Source organism: Schistocerca cancellata, chromosome 4, assembly GCF_023864275.1.
Source record: "Schistocerca cancellata isolate TAMUIC-IGC-003103 chromosome 4, iqSchCanc2.1, whole genome shotgun sequence".
NCBI lineage: Eukaryota > Metazoa > Arthropoda > Insecta > Orthoptera > Acrididae > Schistocerca > Schistocerca cancellata.
In genome coordinates this window covers 615,160,840-615,187,458 of record NC_064629.1, presented here as the reverse complement: position 1 = coordinate 615,187,458, position 26,619 = coordinate 615,160,840, and positions in this window count along the sequence as shown.

The window sequence follows — 26,619 nt, the reverse complement described above, 5'->3', positions numbered from 1 at the left end:
TTGTACAGACAGCCCAGAATTGCTGATGTTTCTGTCAATGCAAGGTCTCAGTGGTCCTACTTTGTTACTGCTTCCTTTCACCTAAGTCTGCAGTCTGTGAGACGGAAACTAATATTGCTTATATTTTGTTGTGAATGAGTAAGTAAAACGTTTACGATCTGCATGAGAATGCTAACAACTGTGCAAGTCTTATTTCACTTTTGAAAAAAAAAATGACAGAAATGTTGGACGTTGAATTGCAAGATACTGGCAGAAAATTCCAAGAACTGTGTTTCATGTGGTAATACATTCAGCGTTTTACATATGGGATTGTAATGGAAAGACTGGGAAGACAATGCCGGGCCATAAGAGGTGGCACATCTAAGCACCCATTCTTGCTAAAATTTCTCCGTGGATGGAAAGAGAATCAACATCAGTATAGTTGACATAAAAAGTTACACTCTGCAAGAAAAGCCAAGCGCCAGGGAGTGCTCCACTTCTGGACATGGCGTACATGGTACACAAGAAGATAATCAGATCAATCATAGAAGTCACCCCCTTATACAACAGGCTATTGACATTTCGGTCGCAGTGTGCAAATAAGAAATACTACATGATCAACATACACGCCCGAATGGAGATACAAAAAAGACTTCAAATCAACAGAGAAATCTTGGGAAAAATTGAAAATAGTGAAGACTAAGATCCGCAAAGACGACGTAAAAATTTTGCTACGTGATTTCAAGGCACAAATCGCTAGAGAAAAAAGTTACCACAGAACCGTGGGGAAGTTTCCCGTGCGCAAATAAAAATGGCATGACACTCATCGAACTATTCTTGCAGTTTATGTTCCTGAAGTTTATGTCAACATCCTTTAAGGAACCGCGTGAAAACAGAATACATGGAGGTAACCTATATAATAGATGGGAGCATTGCAAATGGGCCATGTAGCGATTTCCTCGCCAGTCCAGAAACAGATCCGCGACAATCAAGTTCTCCCAGGTGCTAATTTTCATTCAGACCACTAGCTAACTCGAATTAAAATCAAATTTACACCGAAGAAAATCCATCTGACAAAAAAACACATAATCCAAAGTCTGACACGGAAAATATTGTAAAATCGAACATAAAGCAGAAAAGGGAAAAAACAACCAAACACATTCGAAGAATTCCGTAGAAAGATCACGCAAAAAGCAAAAGAACTGATACCACGAAAAAAGAACACTAAACACCTTCGGTGTGCCTCAGAATGTGAAAATGCACTAGGAAAATGTACACAAGACATTTAGGAATGAAACACTAAATTATTCAGGGAAAGCCTACATAGTTTTAACAAGTCCAGGAAACAGGCGTCCAAACTTATTAGACAAGTCAAGACGAAGTACTCGCCCATGAAGGAGCAACTGTACGCTATTAAGCAAAACTTCGGCAACCACAACAAGAGAGAATTCTACGGGACTTTCGCTAGGAAGATACGTTGGTACACACCTCAAAACTTATGATTCAGGAAACAAGATGGAAAACTAACATTAACTAATCAAGAGAACTCTCAAGATCAGTCACGATATGCAGGCCGGAGTGGCCGTGCGGTTCTAGGCGCTACAGTCTGGAACCGAGCAACCACTACGATCGAAGGTTCGAATCCTGCCTCGGGCATGGATGTGTGTGACGTCCTTAGGTTAGTTAGGTTTAATTAGTTCTAAGTTCTAGGCTACTGATGACCTCAGAAGTTAAGTAGCATAGTGCTCAGAGCCATTTTTTGTCACGATACATCGCTGATATCCGCAACTGCCCTGAACCTAAAACACTGAAACAAGATTCCCAACACAGGACTGTACCTCCAACCACCCAGAATCACTCCCACCAACATGCAAAGAGATCCACAAACAGATACTTAAAATTAAAAAGCAACCGGAAATCCGGTGAAGACGGCATCATTGCAGAACTACTGAACAACCTCGAACCACACTCTTTACACGAACTTACACAAACAATCACAACCATATGCCAGACAAACTGGAAATGTGCACTTATCTATTCATAGCACAAGAAAAAAGATAGGACGAATGTGAACAACTACATAGGAGTCTCCTTGCCATAAGTCAGTTACAAAATGTCCTCAGCGTGTCTACTCCAGAGAAAACGGCAATTAGGACACAACACTGGTGAATACCAGGCAGGCTACCCCGCCGGTCGTTCATGCATAGAACAAATCTATCTGAAAATAACCCTAAACTACAATTCTATAAGGAATATTCCAATCATTTGCACCTTCATAGATTTCAAGAAAGCAAACGATTCTGTTGACTGATAATCCTTGTTCAACATCTTAGAAGAAGAGGCATTCGACCCAAAAACACTACGACTAATAAAACAGAAACATGCTGGCATATCATCGAAAGTTAAATTCTTTGGTGAAATCTCCGATCCCATCATGATCAAAACTGGAGTACGTCAAAGCGACTGATTATCCTCACTGTTGTTCGACGTTGTCCTGGGAAAAGTAGTGAGGGTATGGGAAAAATAACAGAAAATCCAAGAATACTGGAGACCAAAGTGACTCTGACGATTCTGGAAGAAGACAGAAATCTCAAACCTAGCCTTCGCAAGACGACCGGGCCATACTCCCGGATAACGAGGTAGCAGCAGTCAAACAAATAGAAATACTAAAAGATTGTGCAGAAAAATTTGGCCTGGAAATCTCTATCGAGAAGTGAATTCTACAGCTCAAAATTACACATGCAAAAATTAGACACACAATACGGCGAGAAAAGCATAGTTACACATTTAAAATATATAGGTGAAATCGTAGACGCTACAGGAGGAAAAAAGATCTCACAGAAGACTCGACCACAAAAAATGAAGAGAGCTTACGGCAAAACACAATCTATCTAATAAGAAATGTATGTCCATTCGTACAAAGATCAGACACTACAACTCAGTAATCGAGCCTGAAATACTATATGCAAGTGAGACACACTACATACGAAAAGCGACATGGAAAGCAAACTGAAGGAAGGACGCAAATCATCAGAAAAATTCTCTGTCCAAAGGTAACAGAACAGGGGTAGAGATTATACTCTAGAAAAATCAGAGAGAAGGTGTCAAACCTAGCAGCAAATGTCAGAAAAAGAAGGTTACAGCTCTGCAGGCACATTAGCTGGCTACCACCAAGTCTCACCAACAGAATGCTGACATACTCGAGGGGCAAGTGAACAGTACAATACACCACACAAGTAATCTAACTGGACCTAGAAAAGCAGAAATCGATCCAACAGACACTGAAGACAGAAAAAATATACAGAAGCAAGGGACACAAATGGTATGTAAGACCAGAGACTGAAGCCGCAAAGAAAGCAGAGACAAAGTGGACTGAAGATGGGAAGAGACTCCATGGAGAAAAATGAGAGAATAGTGGAGGATCAGAAAGAATGCTCAAATCACGCAAATAGTGTGTGTGTGTGTGTGTGTGTGTGTGTGTGTGGTGAGAGAGAGAGAGAGAGGGAGGGAGAGAGAGAGAGAGAGAAAGAGAGAGAGAGAGTTTTATTTCTTTTTATGTGTTCCACATCCTCAAAGTTCTCTACATTACGTGTCTGGAGCGAATGGAGTATTTAATCTAAAGTAATCTTGTTACATATCGCAATGAATCGATACGTTTTTTATCTGCCTGAGCCTGTTAAGACAAACAAGCCTTTATTTAAAAAAGAGTTCCGGAAGAATGATGCAATGATGCTCTACTAACTAAAGAAACTACAATGCCAGACTACAAGGAAATATATCACGTGAAGTTGAGCAGTGGTGTTGTTAGAGTCGTGGCCTATAGTTTTGATACATATCACCAATGCTGTCACCTCAGGTGCTCTAACAATCGCTCTCTGACTAGCACTTCCCTTCATGATGAAACTCCTTGTATCAATAGGGGAAAAGTCTAGATAGCGAAACTAGTCCACCCGTAACGAGTGAAATATCATATAAAATTTCAAGTTGAGCGAAATGGTTAACTTATGGTACGTGAAAATGACAGGGACTTCGATTTCCGTTAGAAAATTCAGAAACTGGCTGATACTATCAAATTAAAATGGTGGTGCATTTGAACAAGTCAGTTATTCTGTGTTAAATAAGGGAGGGAAAAATTCAAAACTGTAAAATAATCCTATTCGTCCTAGATCTAAAATAATCATACCAAGCTCAGAAGAACTCAGTTTCGCCATGTTAAAACAATGCCCTCTCCCAAAATGTATCAACACATTTCATGTGAACAAGTGGCGTTGCAGTTGCGGTTGACCAGGTTTTCTCCGCAGCTCCATCCAGTCTCGTTCGATTTTATTGCTATTGTGAATAGGATTACAAACAAGAGATCGTGAGTTTGGACCCATATAAATTCGTATAGTAAAAGAAGAGTTGTGGAAGTGTACTACATACATTTCAATAACACGTTATTCATACTGCTTGGGCTCAGTACCCAAAGTCAATGTGTTTTGCAAACATCCGCATTTTTCAGTCACCCATCTACAACTTCAGATTCATTCTAAATACATCTCCTGCTATTTGTATCTGCTTCAGTTTGAGGATTAAAACTTAGAGTAAGATAACCCAGACAACCTTGCAACAAGAGTCAGCGTGAACTCCAGTACCGTCTGAAGTTTCTGCTAAGTGCTCATACATTTCGTTATGAGGTTATCGCCTAGATAAGGTAAGTAAATGTGGGCGGTGAATCACAGGGCACAGTCAATTACATCTAATACAACTTTTCTTTCGTTTGCGATGTATAATTCCACTGTGGAATCATAGATTTACCGCTACATCTATACATTTATATTAAACGCAGAGCACTTTGATGCTAAAGTGAAAAACTTCAAGCATTATAATTACAAGTCCTGTACCAGTTTCCAGTCCAGGCGAGGCTAGTTAAGAGACATTGTAGTATTGCAAATAAGTGGATTAGCAGGTCCGGCTCTGATCAGTAACTCTAAGAAAGTGAAGCGTCTGGAAGGACGGAAGAGTACAGACAAAACACTAGCTGCATTTTGGAAAGAACGCAGGAGGGAGAATTGTGTGTTCATGCTTGAGATGTGAGCTTCAGTCACTTGCCTGGCTACCCTGATTTAAGTATTTACTCTCTTTGTAAAGTGACTGCCGAGATGCCTCCTCAAATAAGTGCTTTCTCTGAAAACTACCTTGAGCAGTCAAACAGAGAACCAACTCGTGGCGATAACATATTAGACCTTCTGGTGACAAACAGACCCGAACTATTTGAAACAGTTAACGCAGAACAGGGAATCAGTGATCATAAAGCGGTTACGGCATCGATGATTTCAGCCGTAAATAGAAATATTAAAAAAGGTAGGAAGATTTTTCTGTTTAGCAAAAGTGACAAAAAGCAGATTACAGTGTACCTGACAGCTCAACACAAAAGTTTTATCTCAAGTACAGATAGTGTTGAGGATCAGTGGACAAAGTTCAAAACCATCGTACAATATGCGTTAGATGAGTATGTGCCAAGCAAGATCGTAAGAGATGGAAAAGAGCCACCGTGGTACAAAAACCGAGTTAGAAAACTGCTGCGGAAGCAAAGGGATTTTCACAGCAAATATAAACATAGCCAAAGCCTTTCAGACAAACAAAAATTACGCGAAGCGAAATGTAGTGTGAGGAGGGCTATGCGAGAGGCGTTCAATGAATTCGAAAGTAAAGTTCTATCTATTGACTTGGCACAAAATACTAAGAAATTTTGGTCTTATGTCAAAGCGGTAGGTGGATCAAAACAAAATGTCCAGACACTCTGTGACCAAAATGGTACTGAAACAGAGGATGACAGACTAAAGGCCGAAATACTAAATGTCTTTTTCCAAAGCTGTTTCACAGAGGAAGACTGCACTTTAGTTCCCTCTCTAGATTGTCGAACAGATGACAAAATGGTAGATATCGAAATAGACGACAGAGGGATAGAGAAACAATTGAAATCGCTCAAAAGAGGAAAGGCCGCTGGATCTGATGGGATACCAGTTCGATTTTACACAGAATACGCGAAGGAACTTGCGCCCCCTCTTCTTGGAGCGGTGCACCGTACGTCTCTAGAAGAGCGTAGCGTTCCAAAGGATTGGAAAAGGGCACATGTCATCCCCGTTTTCAAGAAGGGACGTCGAACAGATGTGCAGAACTATAGACCTATATCTCTAATGTCGATCAGTTGTAGAATTTTGGAACACGTATTATGTTCGAGTATAATGACTTTTCTGGAGACTAGAAATCTACTCTGTAGGAATCAGCATGGGTTTCGAAAAAGACGATCGTGTGAAACGCAGCTCGCGCTATTCGTCCACGAGACTCAGAAGGCCATAGACACGGGTTCCCAGGTAGATGCCGTGTTTCTTGACTTCCGCAAGGTGTTCGATACAGTTCCCCACAGTCGTTTAATGAACAAAGTAAGAGCATATGGACTATCAGAACAATTGTGTGATTGGATTGAAGAGTTCCTAGATAACAGAACGCAGCACGTCATTTTCAATGGACAGAAGTCTTCCGAAGTAAGAGTGATTTCAGGTGTGCCAAAGCGGAGTGTCGTGGGACCCTTCCTATTCACAATATACAAAAATGATCTTGTGGATAACATCGGAAGTTCACTGAGGCTTTTTGCAGATGATGCTGTGGTGTATCGAGAGGTTGTAACAATGGAAAATTGTACTGAAATGCCGGAGGATCTGCAGCGAATTGACGCATGGTGCAGGGAATGGCAATTGAATTTCAATGTAGACAAGTCTAATGTGCTGCGAATACATAGAAAGATAGATCCCTTATCATTTAGCTACAATATGGGAGGTCAGGAACTGGAAGCAGTTAATTCCATAAATTATCTGGGAGTAGGCATTAGGAGTGATTTAAAATGGAATGATCATATAAAGTTGATCGTCGGTAAAGCAGTTGCCAGACTGAGATTCATTGGAAGAATCCTAAGGAAATGCAATCCGAAAACAAAGGAAGTAGGTTACAGTACGCTTGTTCGCCCACTGCTTGAATACTGCTCAGCAGTGTGGGATCCGTACCAGATAGGGTTGATAGAAGAGATAGAGAAGATCCAACGGAGAGCAGCGCGCTTCGTTACAGGATCATTTAGTAATCGCGAAAGCGTTACGGAGATGATAGATACGCTCCAGTGGAAGACTCTGCAGGAGAGACGCTCAGTAGCTCGGTACGGGCTTTTGTTAAAGTTTCGAGAGCATACCTTCACCGAAGTGTCAAGCAGTATATTGCTCCCTCCTACATATATCTCGCGAAGAGACCATGAGGATAAAATCAGAGAGATTAGAGCCCACACAGAAGCATACCGACAATCCTTCTTTCCACGAACAATACGAGACTGGAATAGAAGGGAGAACCGATAGAGGTACCCAGGGTACCCTCCGCCACACACCGTCAGGTGGCTTGCGGAGTATGGATGTGGATGTAGATGTAGATGTAGATGTAGATAAGGACATGATTGACTTCAGTGTACAATCTGAGCATGTTTTCCGTCTGTACTGATTTGGACGGTCTCCTTATTCCTTGTTTAAGGAATCGTCCTGGTGTATGTTCTTGCTGAACTACACTTCTCAACTTGAATTAAGGAATAATCTGTAATCAAATATTAGGAAACTGCGAAGAAGAGGAAAATCTGTCAAAATAAAAAGTAAGGAATCAGAAAAAGAAATGTCGGGTACGGCCTTTCTGCATACATTCCCAGAGTGACGGACAGAATCGGACGTATATTGCGCAAACATGGCGTAAAGACGATTTTCACACCGACAAGAACATCAATGGGTGTCTTAGATCGGCGAAGGAGAAAAGGGACCCACTTGCAATGTCGGGAATATACCGTATACCATGCACATGCGGAAAAGTTTAGGTCGGAATGACTGGACGATCAGTTAACACCAGGATAAAGGAGCGTAAGCGACATTGCAAGTTGGGGCAGGTGGAGAAATCGGCCGTGGCAGATCACGCACTGAACGAGACCGACCACGTAATAAAATTCGCCAACACGGAAGTGCTGGCTGTAGAGAAGCACTGTCACACGCGCTTGTTCAGAGAAGCTGTAGAAATACAAAAACAGGCGAACATTTGCAACAAGAAAGAGGAAAGCCTTAAGGTAAACGGATCCTGGCTTCCCGTACTGCAGCGAAAGACCGTCGCAGGTAGCAAGAGGAGAGCCGCACCGGAAATGACCACGGAGAAGCCCTCGGACGTTGGCGCGTCAGGTACATACAGTCTGCGGCCGCGAGCTCGGCTCCAGTTCACCACCGGCAATGGAGAGTGAAGCTTTGACAATGCCAGCCACTTGTGCTGACCAAACGTCATTAAAATCACTAGATGAACTCGAGACAGAAGCCAATAGGCAGTTTGTCAACGATATTTTGTTTTTGTAGCTGTCAGGCCATTAGGTAAGCAGGATGTTTTGTTGAAAAAAAGCAACTTAAATAACAACACCAAGAGAAACAGTATTCAACGGAACTGACAAGCGGATAAATCAGTACAAAAACGGAACTCAACCTCGCAATGAATCCCAAAAGCTAGATGTGGAGTAAATTTAATCGCATGTATTCTGCACACTATTATCAAAGATACATAACAAATTTTTCCGTGTATGATTATAAAATACTGATGAAAACTTCATTACTAAAATGACGTCTATTCTTTAGTTTGGTATACGCAGACATGAAAATTTATGAAAAGTTAAAGTTACACCTTACACTGGGAAACTTTACTATCATAGTTTAATTACCGATTTAATTATTTGTAGTGAGACGTGGATTTTTAGTGACGAATACATTCAAACACTATTATTATTATGAACGGGCTAGTGAAAGAGACATTCTAGAAGTTGCTAGAAGAGACAGAAAAATAAGCAAATGTGCCAGAGAATAAACTGAAAAGGAAGATATTTGTGAATGACAAAAGTGAAATGAACACAGGCAAAAGACGTTGTAAGGCGAATAAAATGTATGTTCACCATAAAACTCATATATTGGAATCCAAGTATCAAGAAAAATTCAGAGACAAAGACCTAATAAAGGGCATGTAAACGGTATTTAAAAAATGTTGGAGAAACATGCGTGCATACGGCTAGAGATTCTCATGCACGGAGGAGCCTGGAGAAAGACTTTATTCACCGTCGGCAAGTGACGAAATAAATGAGCTTAACGTCAAATGACAGCTTCTACAAGGAACTTCGCTGGCCTTAGTATTCGAATACTGTTGTCTTTCAAGCAATGATCGTCAACAAATGACAATCAGAATAGTATGAACGCCTTCTTCTTCTCGTTTGCCACTGCGTTGTAGGAGCCTTGATGGAAGAATGAAAACTACCCTAACTTAAAGCGTTAGAAAGTGGGGGGGGGGGAGAGGTACAAACGAAAAAATGTTGGGGTTTAGTTTCGACGACATTGGGGTTATTATAGACATAGGAAGTGCTTCATGGAATAATAATGGAAAAACAAATCGACGATGGCGTCCCTGAAAGGGTCCACCGGCCAATCGCCCAAACTGCTTGTGGTAAAACATGGGAAAAAATTAGAACTGTCCAGGGATGATTCGCAATATTGTGAGTCCAGAGTCTTCGGCACTGAACGAAGTCGTTCAGTTAAGAAATAATTGTTGCCGAGTGTAGCCCTAATAAAGACAGCATGGTTGCGAATAACATCGTCTAGACAGGAAAACGGACACATTATGTTAGGACGCGGCCTGTCAGGGAGGCAGAGAACTGTATTGGAGATGGGCGTGGCGTTTAGCGTTCGGCTCATATCTGCGAAGGCCAGTGACGGGCTGGCGCGGTCATCGCACCGGCGCGCACAATGAGTGCGCGGCCTCTATAGCAATGGCTACAATGCCAACTACACGCCGAGTTGCCAGACCCGCCCACGCACGCCGCCCAAGCCTATTGAACGAGACTGCAGAGCGCTGTTAAGCGAGATGGTAAAGTTGCTGAAAGGGGACTCCAGCCAGAGCGCCGTCACAAACGTGGCTGCCAGCCTGTAAGAATCGCTTCTACTGCTCCCACGCTGTCTGTCCACTCAGCCCCATTATACTCTCCCAACAGCTTAATCTTGTTATTGTCCAGTATGCTTCATACGTTAACAATTTCGAAACTTTGCACGAAACCCGCAGAAGCCACTCTTCGTAGTTTTCATGCACATCTACCAAGTTATCAATTCAAATGAGAGAGATGTCACCAGTTTCACATACTTTAGTGAGATACATTTCAATATTTTCTCAGCATAATGTGTATCCATGTCGTGTGGACGATTATGAACAGTGCTTGTTCAACAGACTTTGTTTTGCAGTTGCAGTTTTTTCGTTCAGTGTTATTTTTAAGTCACCGTTTTACTTCCTACGAAGTTCAAATAAGAGGCACCCCAAAAAAATTTACCGTTCTAGGAACTCCTGAATCTTAAAATTTTGCTGACAACAGTTAGAAGTTACGCACTTCGATGTTTCATTTTATTTTATTATGTTATTGTTCGTCTATGTATGTCTTACACGAGGAAATTAATTACACATATAAGACCTATGTCTTGGATATTCAAGGAATGTGCAGAAATACTGAAGTGGAGTCTTCATCCAGAATAATATATCAGCTGTATGTCTATGATTCGCTGATGATTGTTGAATGTAGTCCTATGATTAGATTGTGAAAAACAAATAAGGTTAAGGATGAATCCAGAGGCTGGGGCTCAGTTTTCTAAGGCGAAATAGCACTATTTAGGTTGCCAAACTTTCCGTGCCCATGCACCCTTGGTCAAAAAGCTCCAGTGACTAATTTTATTTCCGACCGATAAGTGGTTCAAACGGTTCAAATGGCTCTGAGCACTATGGGACTTAACATCTGAGGTCATCAGTCCCCCATAACTTAGAACTACGTAAACCTAACTAACCTAAGGACATCACACACATCCATGCCCGAGGCAGGATTCGAACCTGCGACCGTAGCAGTCGCGCGGTGCCGGACTGAAGGGTCTAGAACCGCTCGGCCACCGCGGCTGGCGCCGGTAAGTGGAAAGAGGGTAGTAACTACTTTGGTAGCTTGGACTATCTAATAACTGTAAACAACAGATCTGCATATGAGTGGTCACGTAAACTTTCAGTGGTAAGTTGAAGGTGTGTCAACGTTTTTATGTACCAAACGCAATGGAGCATCAACCCTAAATCAAGTATTCGGGAAATTCTGCATAATATACTGAAGAAGAGAGAAAATCTTTGGGAAGCTTTCCCCACACACCATAACTTCCAAACAAAAGAAACTATGCCTGGACGCCTACTGCAACTTGATTGAACTGCAAAACGCAGAGAACTCTTTTCTGGAGAAATTCGCAACGGGTGACTACGAACCTATCGCAACACGACAAGGTACAGAAGTTTATGGGACGGGCCAACGCTTTGACGACATAACCGACATTTAACCCCATGTGAAACGCGAGTAGAACTCCATGCAAAAACATGACTTTTCTGCTAGTTTTCAAGGTTGCATCAATGTTCTGTGCGTTGTACTCAAGTGTGGGGACACTAGGAACAACACCTGAAGTATTATAACCACCATCATAGCTTGTCTCTATTTTTTATCAATCCAGTCTCAATACTTTTTGGACTGATAGGATGTAACGGTGAGGAGTCATTAAATGTGTTACTTGTCCTCGCTCCAAGGTGCACTGCGAAGAGACTTTGGGAATTTCACTAGGACTTTGACGCATAATCTGTTAACCTGGAACTGTAAATTTTCCCCTCTCATCCTGCTACTCTTACTATGATATTTTCTTCCATCACCAGTATTCGAGTCGACTAATTCCGGTATCAGAGAGTGTTGGTGGCCTCTGCTAAGGAAATGGCTAAAATGTTTGATAGCGGATCCTTCAAATAAGCTTTTGCTTAAATTACTGACCATCTTAACGTAGTTGTCGAGTCTCTTTACCGCTGTGTGCCATATCATGAGATTGATGGCAGATTCGTAAATAAATAAGACACGTAACATCCAATGAATTCCAGTCTCCAAACATAGATATCTCACCTATTTTTCTTTTTCAATATTAACGGTGATCTACGAGTCCTAAACCGGTCATATTCCATATTCGTGCCGTTGAGCGCCTTATATGTGGGACAGACAATTGTAACAGTAGTGGGGATGCTCAAGGTGTATTAAGGACATTATCCGCTTGATTCAGCTAAGAAAAATATGTCACTAAGCGCTGCACGGAGTATGATCATGAAACGAAGTATGACAGGATCTGTATGCTCTTACAGTTTCCAAGGTTCTGGGAAACCATAATTAAGAAGTTCATAAGGATAAGAATGTCCAAGTATGATCTCAATAAAATTCTAATGGATGTGTGACTGCGTCATAAGTAATACAATAGCCAATCTTTCAGCTACTATTGCAAGGAGACTTAATGGGACCACACCGTGGTTCAGGTAAAAAAAATCGATTTTCGGTTTTCATCATATTTCGATAGCTTAAGGTTTTATTTGAGTACTCTGAAAAGGATTTGCTGAGAAAAATATTTTCAAGCATTTAAAGAGCATTTTCCTACCACGTATGTTTATGTGTCACGCCCTCTTTTCTGCCACCCACTTTTCTGCATATATTTTAGATCTTTATATCCCCTACATTGCACGTTTGGGATTTTTCTTTTTACTCCCGAGTGTGTTGGCTATCCTTGGAATGCAACGGTCTGTATTCTTTAGTTTCTGCTGTTTGTAAACAACACGCTTTCAAACACGCGGTTAGTTTTGTTTAAGTGTGATTGCGAGTAGTTGTTATAGAAAACTTGCAGATATACTATGGGCAGGAAATTAGGAGAAATGAAGGAAATTTGGAGGCAATGAAGAGAGATGTTTGGCCCATATTCTTCCATAAGTCCTCTACTGATGATAAGCCATGTCGTGAATTGTGTCCATCAAGAGAAAATTCGTGGTGCAAATACAATAGGGCTCAGGAAACTGGAGAATCTTTATTCTCACCAGCATTCTCTTCCTGTTATTACAGCAATTAAACCTGTTTTCAGAGACTTGGCTCATCCTGACCTTCCAAGGAAATGTCTGCATGGGCAGACACAGAACCCAAATGAATGTTTCAACAGCATAATTTGGAACCGCATTCCTAAAACTGTATTTGCAGGCATGCATACAATGAAACTAGTTCATGATGCTGTTCTTACATTCAATTGTGGTAATATTGGGAAGTGTTGGGTACTGAAAAATCTGGGTATTAATGCTGGTAAAAATATGATCACTGGGCTGCAACACTGCGATAAAATGAGGATAGCCGATGCAGACAGGTCTGCATCTAATATGGCCAAGAAAGCAAGATAAACATCCAGGAAGGTGAAAAAGAAGCTGGAAGACCTGCTAGAGGCCAAAGAAGGGCCATCATATGCAGCAGGACAGTTTTAATTAACTGTAAGTAACAAATTTCAAAAGTTTTTTCTTTGAAGTCAATTTCCCGCAAACTACAATTTTCAGTACATATGCCCCATTATATCAGAAACTATCATAGATAAATGAATGAAATTTTCAGAGACTCTGAATAACATAGAAAGCCACCTCTGGTACTACATTAATTAATATTCCCCCATTAGGAAGTCCACAAAAAAATTTTCTACAGAAAAAACTTAATATTTTTTGTTAATAAATTTTAAAAAGTATTTCTGAAAACTGTAAAATGGATAAACTAGATTTTAGTACAGTTGACTCTATTAGCATCATGTAACATACAGTAAAAATATTAAGGTCCTGCTTCAAATAGTTTTTCAGAAATGGGTCAAATACTTGCCTAAATTAACATGGGTTAGATAGGTAGGGTGTGGTCCGTTTAATGTCGCTTGTGGTAGCTGCTTTATATTTATTATTAGCAGAGTACACTGCGTTGCCTGGATATGTGTTTCTTCAAATCGTCCGTTAGCACATCTGCATCTTCCCCCTCTTTCCACTGCCTCCTTCCACCACTCTATGGCCATCTCCTACTTTCTCTCTGCATGTCCATCTTCCTCTCCCTCTCTCTCCGTACATCATATTCTCTCCTCTATCTCTGTTCATTTCATCCTCTCTCCATCTCTAAATTATAACCCCCACCCCAATAGCGGACTGATGTACTAAGTTTGGTTAAAATCGATGCAGGGCTTTCAGGGAGCTTTTACTCGTGGCTTTGTCCGCATACACTCATGTCACATACATTTCACATGTATTTAATATATTTCACACATATTTGTACTCATATTCACCAATATCTGTAGCGAATTTCAGCCTGCGATTTCTTTTCCACGCAGTTCAAGCTTTATGACGTCATATCTCATGAACTATGAGTCATATAATGATATAATTTAGTAGGTACGTTCAGTGGTACGTATGAGTACTGTCTGCAGAATGTGTCATTAACACATTTAGTGGTAAAGATTTAATAAATTAAAACTTCACGCCTGATGCGGCAGATATATTGCACTAACAGCGAAAATGTAATAAGCGATAAACTGTTTTCCTATCGTCAAGTTGTGGGGTTTGTCAGCGAGAAAAGTTTGGTAAATGTTTAAAACTACGAGTAAAATTTGTCATTGTTCTGACTATTCACGCGTCGTGGGCTACACTTCTTTTTCATCCCTTTAATAGGTAGCTGGTTCTAAACCCTATAGCGATTCTTTCCAGACAGTTGGTGATATGGGTATTAAGCTTGGTTGACATCGATTCAGTGGTTTAGGAGGAGATGCTGGACGTACATACATTAACATATTTTTATAATATGAACAGATGTGAAAATTATTGGGAGTTCTGACATACTATGGTTTCATTGGATGAGTGGATTAAGGGGAATGCTTTTTGCTAAAAATATTTTATGTTAATTTCTATTGATTGCTATCGACGAATTCGATGAAAGCTACCATCGTGATGTGGTGCTGCTTACATATTGACCGTTGGCACCTCAGACGTGTCAGTACTTGGTGGCACCTGCAGTGTGCTATTTATTTCGTGTGGTGAGGCAGCTCCGGTGACGCGGTCGGCTCGCCGGCTTGCAGTTAGGCTGTTAGCAACACACACGGTTCGTGTTAGACAGGCGTTTTGTTATCTCGACAGCCTCCGTGATTTTTCGCTTAGTGGTAACTGGCCGCCCAGTTAAAACATGGCCTTTTGTGTGGACCTCCCGCACTCCGTCTGAATGTACGGGGCCGGCCGCGGTGGCCGTGCGGTTCTGGCGCTGCAGTCCGGAACCGCGGGACTGCTACGGTCGCAGATTCGAATCCTGCCTCGGGCATGGGTGTGTGTGATGTCCTTAGGTTAGTTAGGTTTAAGTAGTTCTAAGTTCTAGGGGACTTATGACCTAAGATGTTGAGTCCCATAGTGCTCAGAGCCATGTTTTTGAATGTACGGGCATTGCCAATGTATTATGCGGACCAGTCCGTATGTATCGTTCGAGCGGAAATTTAAGCTCTTATATCTTGCAAAGAATTTCAGTTTGCGCAAGATTTGATATCCGGCACCCATTTCTTAAAATTTTGCTGACTCCTTTGTCAAAGTTAGATGATCAGTTCATGGTACAGTGGCACGTATGCAGAAATAAAAATGCACATCTAAGGATGCAGCGGATGATAAGAGTCGAATTTTGCCATAAATAGGGTTGCGATGCCAGTAATATCTACCAGACAGTCTGGAATATACGCGACTCACACACGTAGTACCACAACATGCGGCACCTGGTGAAGGAAACCTCTCTATTGGTCGAAATATTATACCCTAAAACGAAATCAATAGTTCGATGTGAAACCGGGAAACGTATCAAGTAATCACGCCAAGTAAATATGACAAATGTAGGATTTCACATTTTATTTGTTGTACATTGTGTTACATAAAGTTGGGAATTCAGCGTTACCCCATAGGTAATTGAATCAGAGGTACATGATGGTTTGGAAGCGTGGGAAGTGCAATTTAGTTACATGGCCATTAAATATAAATTAGTGATGGCTGATGTGTTGCCGCAAAACCATTCCTTTGGCCACAAGAAATAGAATAGCTGGACGGTTGACCTCACTGAATTGTCGTCAGACCTCGTACTGACCGTCACCATGACAGAATAGTGGATGATGGGCACGACACTTAATATCAAAGTATTTCATCGCGGCCTTACTTATGGGGACCTCGATCTCTGAGGCTGTGCAGACACTGAACTTTCAAAGTGACAATGCGTTGACAACGTAGAGTAAGTACCTCCATTCGGTGGAAATTTTGGTCGCTAGGGTCTAATCCCGTATGAAACAACGTCTTGCTGACAGAAGTCATTGTTCCCTTCTGTAAATGGCAACAGTGAATAGAAGGAACGCTATACAGTAAATCTGTAACTAATTCAATTGTAGTCAACAATAACCAATGAGCGGTCATGCCATTAAGTACGACTTTCTTGGTATGTGTACAGAAGGAACCGTTCACTCACGTAGCACGCCACATGGCACAGATATTAGCACTTCTTCATAATTATCGCCTTTGGACGCACGATGTGAGGCAACAAGTCTCCTAGATTAATTAGACAAAATATACATTGGTACACGCCGATGATAGGAACGGAGTATGTTGTAAACCATCGGCTGTGTATCCCTTCAGCCTGCATCGGAACGATTAGGTCTGTGACTGAGGAATTTTTGTGTGTGGGAATGTTTACACTGCATGAAATAAGCCCACAGCACAGAAAACTAGTACATAATCACGTGCTCTAAGTGATCGATTTTAGCACGCCCCAAGTGACCTGCATTTTCAGCAAGACCATGGACTTCCCCGTACCTGTTGAATTGTGACTATACGTCCGGAAAAACACTCTGCAGATGCGAGTGTGACTGTGTGGCTCCCCATGTTATCTAAGCCGACAGCAGTTGAGCATATAGGGTCTAATCTACGTCACTCGAGCAAGATTTGCACGTTTGGGATCCAGCCGAATGCCAGTCTCTGTAAGCTGTAAGCGGCAGTTGAGTGTTAATGGATCCCAACGTTTCCGGCGTCTCGTCCAGGTCACGACGCGTCGAAGCCGTCATCAGAGGGAAAATGAGTAGTTACCAATAAGCAGACAGGTGCATCTAATTCAGTTAACATGAGTATAATGTAATCAGTTAATCCATGTTTTGCCTATTTTTTAATTGTTTTGGCTTTAGAAAATTATGAACACGAGTAAGAAGTGTGGTAGCTGCCGTAGCTGCATGATTATTGGATTTTTACACAGTGGATGCAAAATGTATTTCTAAATAGGTGGTTTTTGTTAGGAGCCCTCCATTTCTTAGTTTTTCCGAGATTTCAAGCAACAACAGACTAATAGAAGAGCAGGAAGGGAAGATTGTTGTGTTAAAACATAGTTTGATAATGTTGGGCAAGAGTAAGGCTGATGAGGAGAGCTGCGATTTTACAGATTTCTGTAAAAAAGTCTTTGGTTAGACAAGTCTGGAAACTTCGTATTACAGACGCAAATAGGAATCACCTGCTGTCAGCCTGGAGTCTCAAGTAGTTTTAGATGCCGCGGAAGTGCAGGAGGTTTTGAATACTGTGGAAGAATGATGGTTTGCAGAGAAGTAGCAGGAAGTGTCACTACGGGCGAGGTGTATGCTGTCATTAGCAGAATATGTTAACAGATGAGTGCAAGATTACTAACATATTTAAACATAGTGGTGAGGTCTGTCAGGTAATACGATATATGCCCACTGTACTGAGACTTTTCAGGGAAGTTTCATATATTGATACTGGGTGGCGTAGCTCTGGACAGGGATGGCCCATTTGATATCTGCCTTGACAGGACCACGACAGTTTCTGAGATCATTTATTTTCTGTGATCTTTTAGCCAAGATAACAGTGGCATGAGGAAGGTAGAATATTTCTTATGACAGAGAAATTCTATCTGGCATTTTGCAGCTGTGTTAAAGAATGACTGAGGGAATTGGCATAAAGTGCATTGGTTTTACTGTGAGATTTCAATCAACAGCTTAAGCAGCTATTACCTTACGATACGACTGTCGTATACAGGGTGTTCTAGCAGTAATGGTCAATTTTCAGAGAGATGACAGTAGCGATCACTCGTAGCAGAAAGGTCTAGTAAACGGGGACTATAAAATACATACTTTAAGAACTATAAGTACTTGTTCACCGTTGCTTCTGCGAAACACATCTCTTCCACTCAGTAAGTGCTCATAGCTCTTAAGGTATGCACTTTAGAGTCCATGTTCACTGGAAATTTCTTTCTCGTTTTGGTCCACACTATCGCCTCTGTTAGCTGTTAAGGCAAGCCTGGGCAAGATTTGCACTTCCGGCGCCTGCCCGCGCTATGCGATCGCAGCCGAGTCAGCTCAGCGATCCTGCTTCCCTTGCCACTGCGCTATTCCCAGCAGGTGTGCTCAAGCTTGCACAAGTCGCAAACTTAGGAAGACATTTTTCGAAACACAGCGCGACTGCTTCTAACAGTCGAGTATTGCAGCGTACTTTTATAAGCACGTGTTCTTATCACGTCTTTTTTCTTTTCAACTTTTTATTTTTTTGCCAAATCGATAACGTTTATTACTCAGTTAATTAACTAGATTAGATAGATCTAATACGGTGGGCAGAACTACAAAAGCTTTATATACAATAATTTTAGATGTTTACAAATCTATACCCATCTCTATTTTAGAATGTGTAATGTGCCTGTAACTGTAGTTCACGATGCACTCCAACACAAGGAAGTATGCAAATTAAAATATGTTAGATACGAACGTAGAAGGGAGTTTGTAAATTTCATAACAGAAAAAACGCTCGCACACTTGTGTTGAATCAAACATTGAAATAACTTGAGAGGGTTCTGTATGCAGTCGAGGAAATTACTCGTGGAGTAACATTTTATAAAAGTCTTGTAGATTACTGGATTGAACAGTCATGTCGCTAATCTGGGAGCTACAATGTATGTCTATCAGGTCAAGTTAGAAGCAACGAGGACCGTCTGCAGACAAAATGGACAAAGATCTTACAAATAAATCGAAATCAGTCTTGCAATGTCTTGGAGTCTCTATGAGAAGTCATCATGAAATATTTCAATTATTGAACCGCAGTCAGTCATGTCTGCTCCACAAATGACTATCTTCAGTTCCGGGAAATGTTCCATGTCATGAACCTTAAGCGAATTTTTCCATAGGATTAATTTTTGTTTCATAGCATAAATCTTGTCCGCCGTACCAGTTACCAAATAATTCTCTCCTGGCATTAAGACTCTTTATGAACTCAAACAGTCGGTGATGTTGGCCATAAAAGATTTGTCACCGCTCTACCCCTAAAGACCGCCTTCAGTTCAGCCAGCAGCCACTGTCGTTAGAAGACAAATTAATCATACCGACATTGTGGCTGGTATTGTAATGACATTCCATTAAGTGTTTTTCCAGCTCATAATAGTGTGACGGCATATTAAGCACTTCTCAAGGCTTTCAAAGAATACGAAAAGGTTAGCAATTCCAATTCGGCATTGAACGATAGACTTTTTCGGACAAATGCGTAGACGCCGTAGTATTCCCAGTGTAGAACGTAAATCTATTTTAACGCAAGTAGTATTGTCAACTAACTGCTTGGTGTCTGACTAGGCGAATGCTTTGCTCTGTAGCATCTGGCTGCAATCTTGCCCTGATCCCTGAGCTCCCCTCACTGCTAGGCAGGAGTGCGTCGGAGTGCTCGCGCTCGCGGAGCGCTGTTTAGTCAGGCCTGTCTTACGGCATACATCTGAGAGCCCGAGTTTACTACACCTTTTTGCTTCGAGTGATCGTTCCTGTCGTCTCCCTGATTACTGACCATTCTTCGCGGGACAATCTGTGTAGACGCTATCAAGACTTTACCACCAGACAGACTCTCCCATTTTATAGTAGTGGCTAAGGTACGTAGGTCGTGATGTGAAAGACCAGAGCGTCAGCACTTCTAAAGATGCACCAGCCAATCACAGGACGTCAGTCTCCCCACACTGTCCACTATCGTTATTAAAAGCTTCCCAATTTATCATTTAATAACACATTTCCAGTCACCATCTTACAGGGCGTCTAGCGTCTTCAAAATCCACTTAATTGATTTATTTATGCATTTATTTCGCCTGGCAAGAATACGACCTTCAGGCCCACTACTACATATAATCAGACTTCCTTAGTGAGTTAACTAACATAGTTTATATGGTACACGAGCAGTATTATAAACGCGAAAGTAACTCCGCCTGTTACGTTTTCACGAGTAAACCACCTTCACCGATTTCGATTAAATATGGTATGGAGATATTCTGAACCGAAAGGAAGAACATAGACACCTTTAGGAAGTAAAAAAATTGGACATCTTTTTTACATCAGTGAACATTAACAGTATCAGAAAATTATTGAATTTGTTGTATAATGTACATGGTGTATAATGTATATCTACTTCAATAGCACAACGCATACATGCCGCACTCCCGCCCACGCCTCTCGGCACGCAACGTCGTCGTGCGTCGGAGTAGTTGGGCTGAGGAGGAAGGGGAGAGGCGGGAAACAGCGTGCATCACGATCTGTGTTCACCCGAGCAGACGGAAACGTGAAGGCACTGATGTTGTTGCAAGTACAGAAGCTTACTAACTCACTATCACTCATCTTAACACAAGTATCGATATGCGAGTGGAGCCGAGGGTCACAACAGGTATAATAATAATAATAATAGCGAAAAAATATATAGTAATGAACATGTGGAATTTAAGGATTGACAGTCTAATTAACATTAATCAACTTCCTCGTTGCGTTCTTGTCGAATGTGACTAGTCACACGTAACAGGGTGGACAGAAACAGTCTGAAAAGCTTCTAAGGGTGTTGCAGACGTGTATTCATTTCCAAAGGAAGAGGCGATGCGGCGGCTACAGCTGTACAATCAGTGTCAGTTGTTCTCATACTGTAGATGACAGGGCACGACACTGCTCAGCCTTTGGTATATACAGTATTCCATTCTTACTACCGTCCCATGTCCAATTTTTGCCTCTTGTTCGGTTTTAGGAAACCAAACGAAGGGCACATTTGACTGCACCTTCTCTCCCGGACCGCTTGAATTTGCGTGCACAACGGCCTGATTGGGTAACTTCAATGCTAATTAACTCGGAAACGGCGCAACGTATCGATTTTTTATTCTTAACAATTATTTCTCAGCGCAAACCACCCTGCAACAACCTTATAAGCTTTTGAGACTGTTTCTGACTAATCCGTATAAGGAGCTAATGTGGAGAAGTAGCTGCTGGTCGGAGGAAGAGCAATAAATAATAGGATAAGATTAGCAGATGAGATGGAGAGAAAAAAAACAGAAGTAGGAAGTGATGAGAATAGAAGCATAGAGACAATGAGGCTACGCCGATGATAAATCTCCTCTTGAATGCAGAATGGTTTTTGACAAGACGCAGGTTACAAGGTTATTTGCTCCGTAGTAGTATGGCAGAAATGGAGAAGGTGAGAGAGGAGGATTTAATGTTGTGAAAATGTACTGCGAAGATGCTGTACGTATCAGACCTGGTATTTCAATTGTGGAAAGATTATAGGTATTTGATTTGTGCGGAAAGCCATTGAGGACACTAGTAATAAATCAATGAAGTTAACAGAGCGTGTGGAAACCAAGCCACCTGTTCGGTCGCATCTAACCTAACTGAGTACAGAAAAGACTGATGTAATCAAACAACGGTATGTTACACACTTACCTTGCGCGAACGTTCATTTCCAGCTTTAGTAGTATGAATTTTTCACTATTTGTCCCGTGGTGAACTTCATGGTGATGTAAATAAAAGTGACTTGGAGAACAGAGTTCCAGGGTACAAAGGAACACAGCAGAGGAAAGGAAATACCGTTCATTTGGTAGGACTCTGAAGCATTTTCTGGTCAGCTGCAGCCACATTTTCTAAGCGCTGCATGGCACTCTTTACTGGCACTTTGACATAATTAAACTTCTCAGTGAACAACTGGCTACACCATTTCTACGACTATGTTGTCACGTAAGTTTCCACAACGAACACCAGCTGCTTCACTCACGCTGGCATAGCCCGCACTACGCTCTGAACGGGTCTGGATTACGTAGCGGGCTTAAACGTGGTGTGCGCGTCACGGGGTGTGGTTACATGCATACATTTGCGTCCAATCGTATCCACTTGTCCGGCTCACTTTTATTTGCACCACCCTCCCACCCTGTAAATCACAGTAGTGAACGTTTTGCAGGTCTGAAGACTGGACTAATTGCTGTTTAATTTGACAAGGAAATATTTTTCGAAATTATTCGATTCTGTGCAGGCAGGAGAGACATTTCCTGCAATCCGAAACTGTTGGTTCTTCCCAATTTAGATGCGCATCCAACAATATAGCAAATTCTTTTACTGTTTCTTTTTTAATCGACAGTTGGATACCACGGACAAGTATTGGAGGGATTGTTTCACAAAACTGTCCACTGAACAACTTTCGCTGAGATATGAGAATGACCTGTGACGGAAATTTTGCCCATCGTGGTACTTAACACGTATCACCATTCACATCTGATACGACAGCAACAATGTTGTTAGGCCTGGCACTTACGTACAACTGAATATCGTCAGCATACAAGTGAAAGTTACAAGAGGGCAGTACAGAGGAAATATCATTGACATATAACAAGAGAAACAACAACCAAGGACGGAACTCCGAGGGATCCCAGGGAACACAATTTTCCATGATGACTCCTCCGACCCACATATGACACGCTGACATCTGTTTTTGAGTTTGAGGTAGCTGCCGAAAGATAGTAAAGCGATCTATGTGAAATTCTGCTGTTTCATTTTAATGAGTGATACATCGAAATCAACCGCATCAGAAGGCTTTGTGATATCAAGAAGTGTTGAAATGGTCGCTTCAAAACTCTCTATGACGTGTTTCATGTCGTCGGTCACTTTGATTAGTGAAGTTTCTGTACTATGCTGTTTCCGGAAGCCTGATTGACATTTACCATTTACCGTATGTTTTAAAAATTTTGGCATAATTCGTCAGCTGTTCACGTACGATGCACCTCAAAGCTTCAGACACTGCAGTTAATATTCTGATCGGCCTCTAGGGACCTGGTGATTTTGCGTTATCATTCTTGAATACAGGATGAATTAAGCTTTGCTTACAATCGGCTGTATATGTACTACTAACAAGAGAAAAATTGAAGACATCTGTGCGCGCTGGAATAACAGTGTCCACAGTGGTTTTAATCAACTATTTATAGTCCATCAGTACTGTAGGATTCGACACGCTGCATAAAACCGAACAGGAATGGCTGATTTTGACGCTGCTCACTTGTGGCTTCGCTTTGTTTCTTAGCTTACTGCATACTTCATATAATTAGGGACTTGCACTTCGCTTTAGTCTTCGATGAACAGCGCCATGTTTATTCATTACCTGGTGTAGTTTTGAAGTTAGCCATGGTGCAGCAGATCTCTTTACTTTCATAGAAAGTTTACGGACGTATTTGTCATACGAATATCGTACGTTATTAGTATTTTGCCCTATTTATTTGCCTATGGTAATTTGCTCATTGCAGGTTACTATATAATAAGGAATCGCCTTGTATGTATACTTTCGAAGAGCCAGTGGACACAAAGCCAAATACTGTTTTATAGCAGATCGACCATTCTTCACACAGTTCTCACACTGGTACAAAATTATAAAACCTCCTCCAGAGCTGAAAAAGTAAAAAAGGAACTGACAGATATGTTGTCGGTCGCTGATCTCTTACAATGGGCAGAGGTTGAACTACTACTCGAAATCAGCTTCCCTTATTGCCGCAATAAGAACCTTAGTATAAAGCCTCGCAATCACAATACAGATGGCGATCATCGTGCAGTGCTACATCCGTGACATTCAACAAGCCTACAGATTGATCTTACATTAGAACGTACCCCTACAATACACGTTCCTTCCGGATCAGTTATACCTAATACAAGAATTCAACAACTGTGATGAAATTATTTGTAAGACTTTCTTTGCTACAATTTGCTACAGGAGTAATTTGCTTTGGCTACAAATTAACACTCTGACATCAGCTGCTAATGTAAATCTACATAAATATTGGTAGAAACTGGACATTTAACTGACAGATGACATATCTATATGTATTTTTTTCTTGAAAGTAAAACATCTAAAAATTTCGGCATGTAACTCCTATTCACTAGTTCGGTTTTAGAGTTAGATGTCAATCAAATGTTCTCAAACAATACAAGATTATTATTTATTCATATAACATAAAATTATAGCTTCATAATAACAGTAATATGCGAAACGAATACAAATTATTAGGTGGGACTCGAACTTTATAGCTCAGCGTCGTTATTAACGTTACTTAATGGTCTATACGCTTTTCTCTACACTTACCTCGTTGCAGGAGAAGAGATGAACAACTCGTCAGGATTTTGATTCTTACAAAGAAGTGTATATGGACAAATCTCGAGAGACTGAAGTCGTTAATTTCCTTTCAGGATCACCTCACCAGAACTGATGTTATTCTGGAACTATTTTGCTGTAGAACTGCGTGGTATATTAGAATTTATTCCATACATGGTTATCGTGTTTCGTGAGTCTAACGCCTTTAGTTACGTATTTATGTAATCGCGTCATTAATTTGGTGGTAGCCAGTGATCGCGTTGCATGGAGCCAAACCACTTCCTTCATGACCACGGCTCACCGCCAACAGGTTATCTGCGACCACGTCATTTGTCTTGCCAATATAGATTTTGTCTTGCTTTAGGCATCATCTTACTGCCTTACGGTATGTAGAAAGGTGTTGGAAAATTGTAAAACCTAGTAGTTTTGTGTGAATACGACTTTCATTTCTTGCAACACTGGTCCATAGTAATTATACAGACAAAATATCGTGATAAAATCCGTTCCTAAACATGATTAAGTTCAAATATTAACTTTATGCTGATGAGCCAGAACATTATGAGCCCCTACGTAATAGCCAGTATGTCCACCTTTGGCACGGAGAACAGCTGCGATACAATGTGGCATGGAAGCAATAAGGGCTTGATAGGTCGCTGGAGGGAGATGGCACCACATCCGCACACAAAAATTACCTATTTCCTGTAAATTCCGATGAGGGTGTCGATGAGCTCTAACGGCACGTTCAGTCACGTCCCAGATGTGTTCGATCGGGTTCAGATCTGCCGAGTCGAGGGCCAGCATATCTATTGAAACTCACCACTATCTACTTCGAACCACTTGTAACGTATCAAGTTATTACGAGATGACATTCGTTGCAGTAAGGCACGCATCCGTTTGGTACGGAGGCTGCAGGACGGCTACGTTCTTTTCGCTTTGCTCACAGTGCAGCTGACGCCGCCTGCCGTGAGAACTGCATAGAGTAGCATTCAGTCGTTACGAAAATTCATATCCTCTACGAATCTAAATAATCCATATTAGTTATTATTCGATTTTGTTCAAATTTGGTACACAGCCTTATGTTATTAATGGAATGATGCAGTCAAAATTTCAGATTTTTATTTGTTATAGTTCCGGAGATAATTAAAATTACCTAGAAGTCCTGAAACCTACGCTTATGTTTTAAAATCCAGTCAGAAACAATAAGAAATTGACTCTCATTATCATTTGAAGCTATTACAAAGTTATCAGTGCATAAAATCAATTAATCAGAAATTTCTTTTCAAAACTTTAGGTACTTTATATTACGTACTACAAAAATCGCTCAAAATTAATATTTGCTTATAATGTTGCTGTGTGAGTGAGTGGAGTGGTTGAGATAGTGTATGTGGGACATATATTAAAACTGAATATGTCATTTATCATAAAACCTTGTACAAATAGACCGTGGGAAAGTTATGATGCAACCCTGATTCAGATGACGTATGTCGGTGTGAGCTTGCTTTTGTTTAAAAGCAGCCAGAATGAAAGTTAGAGGCGGAATAAAATTATTTAGCAATTTGGAAAATATTTTGAACTTTGCTTATTTTCATTAAACAATATACTAGAAATTGAAGTTTTAATGACGTTAATTACTATCAGATTATTGATTGGATAAGGCAAGTTTTGCCGCGAGAATGGTCTAGAAGTAACATTCTGATTGGTCGTTTAGATCAGCAGACAATCAGAATTAAGCTGTTCCCAAATGGTTCAAATGGCTCTGAGCACTATGGGACTTAACATCTGAGGTCATCAGTCCCCTAGAACTTAGAACTGCTTAAGCCTAACTAACATAAGGACATCACACACATCCATGCCCGAGGCAGGATTCGAACCTGTGACCGTAGCGGTCGCGCGGCTCCAGACTGTAGCAGCGCCTAGAACGGCTCGGCCACAAAGGCCGGCCAAGCTGTTCCCGCTCGAGTATAGTGAGGTGGACAGAGAACAGAGGAGCTCGAGAGAGTCGCTTGCTAAGCGGCCTACAGATAACACCATGTTAGATAGGTCCGTAAAAATAGTCTGTAAGATGAAGAACTAGTGAGTTCATTTTGGTTAGAACGTGTCGTGACTGAATCGATTGGAGTGACGAACATTTTAATGAAAGTTTGGTGTTTCTAAATTAAGTAGTTGGATATTTATGAGCGTGTGGACTTTCTGGTCGTAGTAACAATTCCGCGTGGCATGTTTCGTGCTCCGTACGGAATAATTTGGCGAGCACTTCTTTCTAAGAAGATC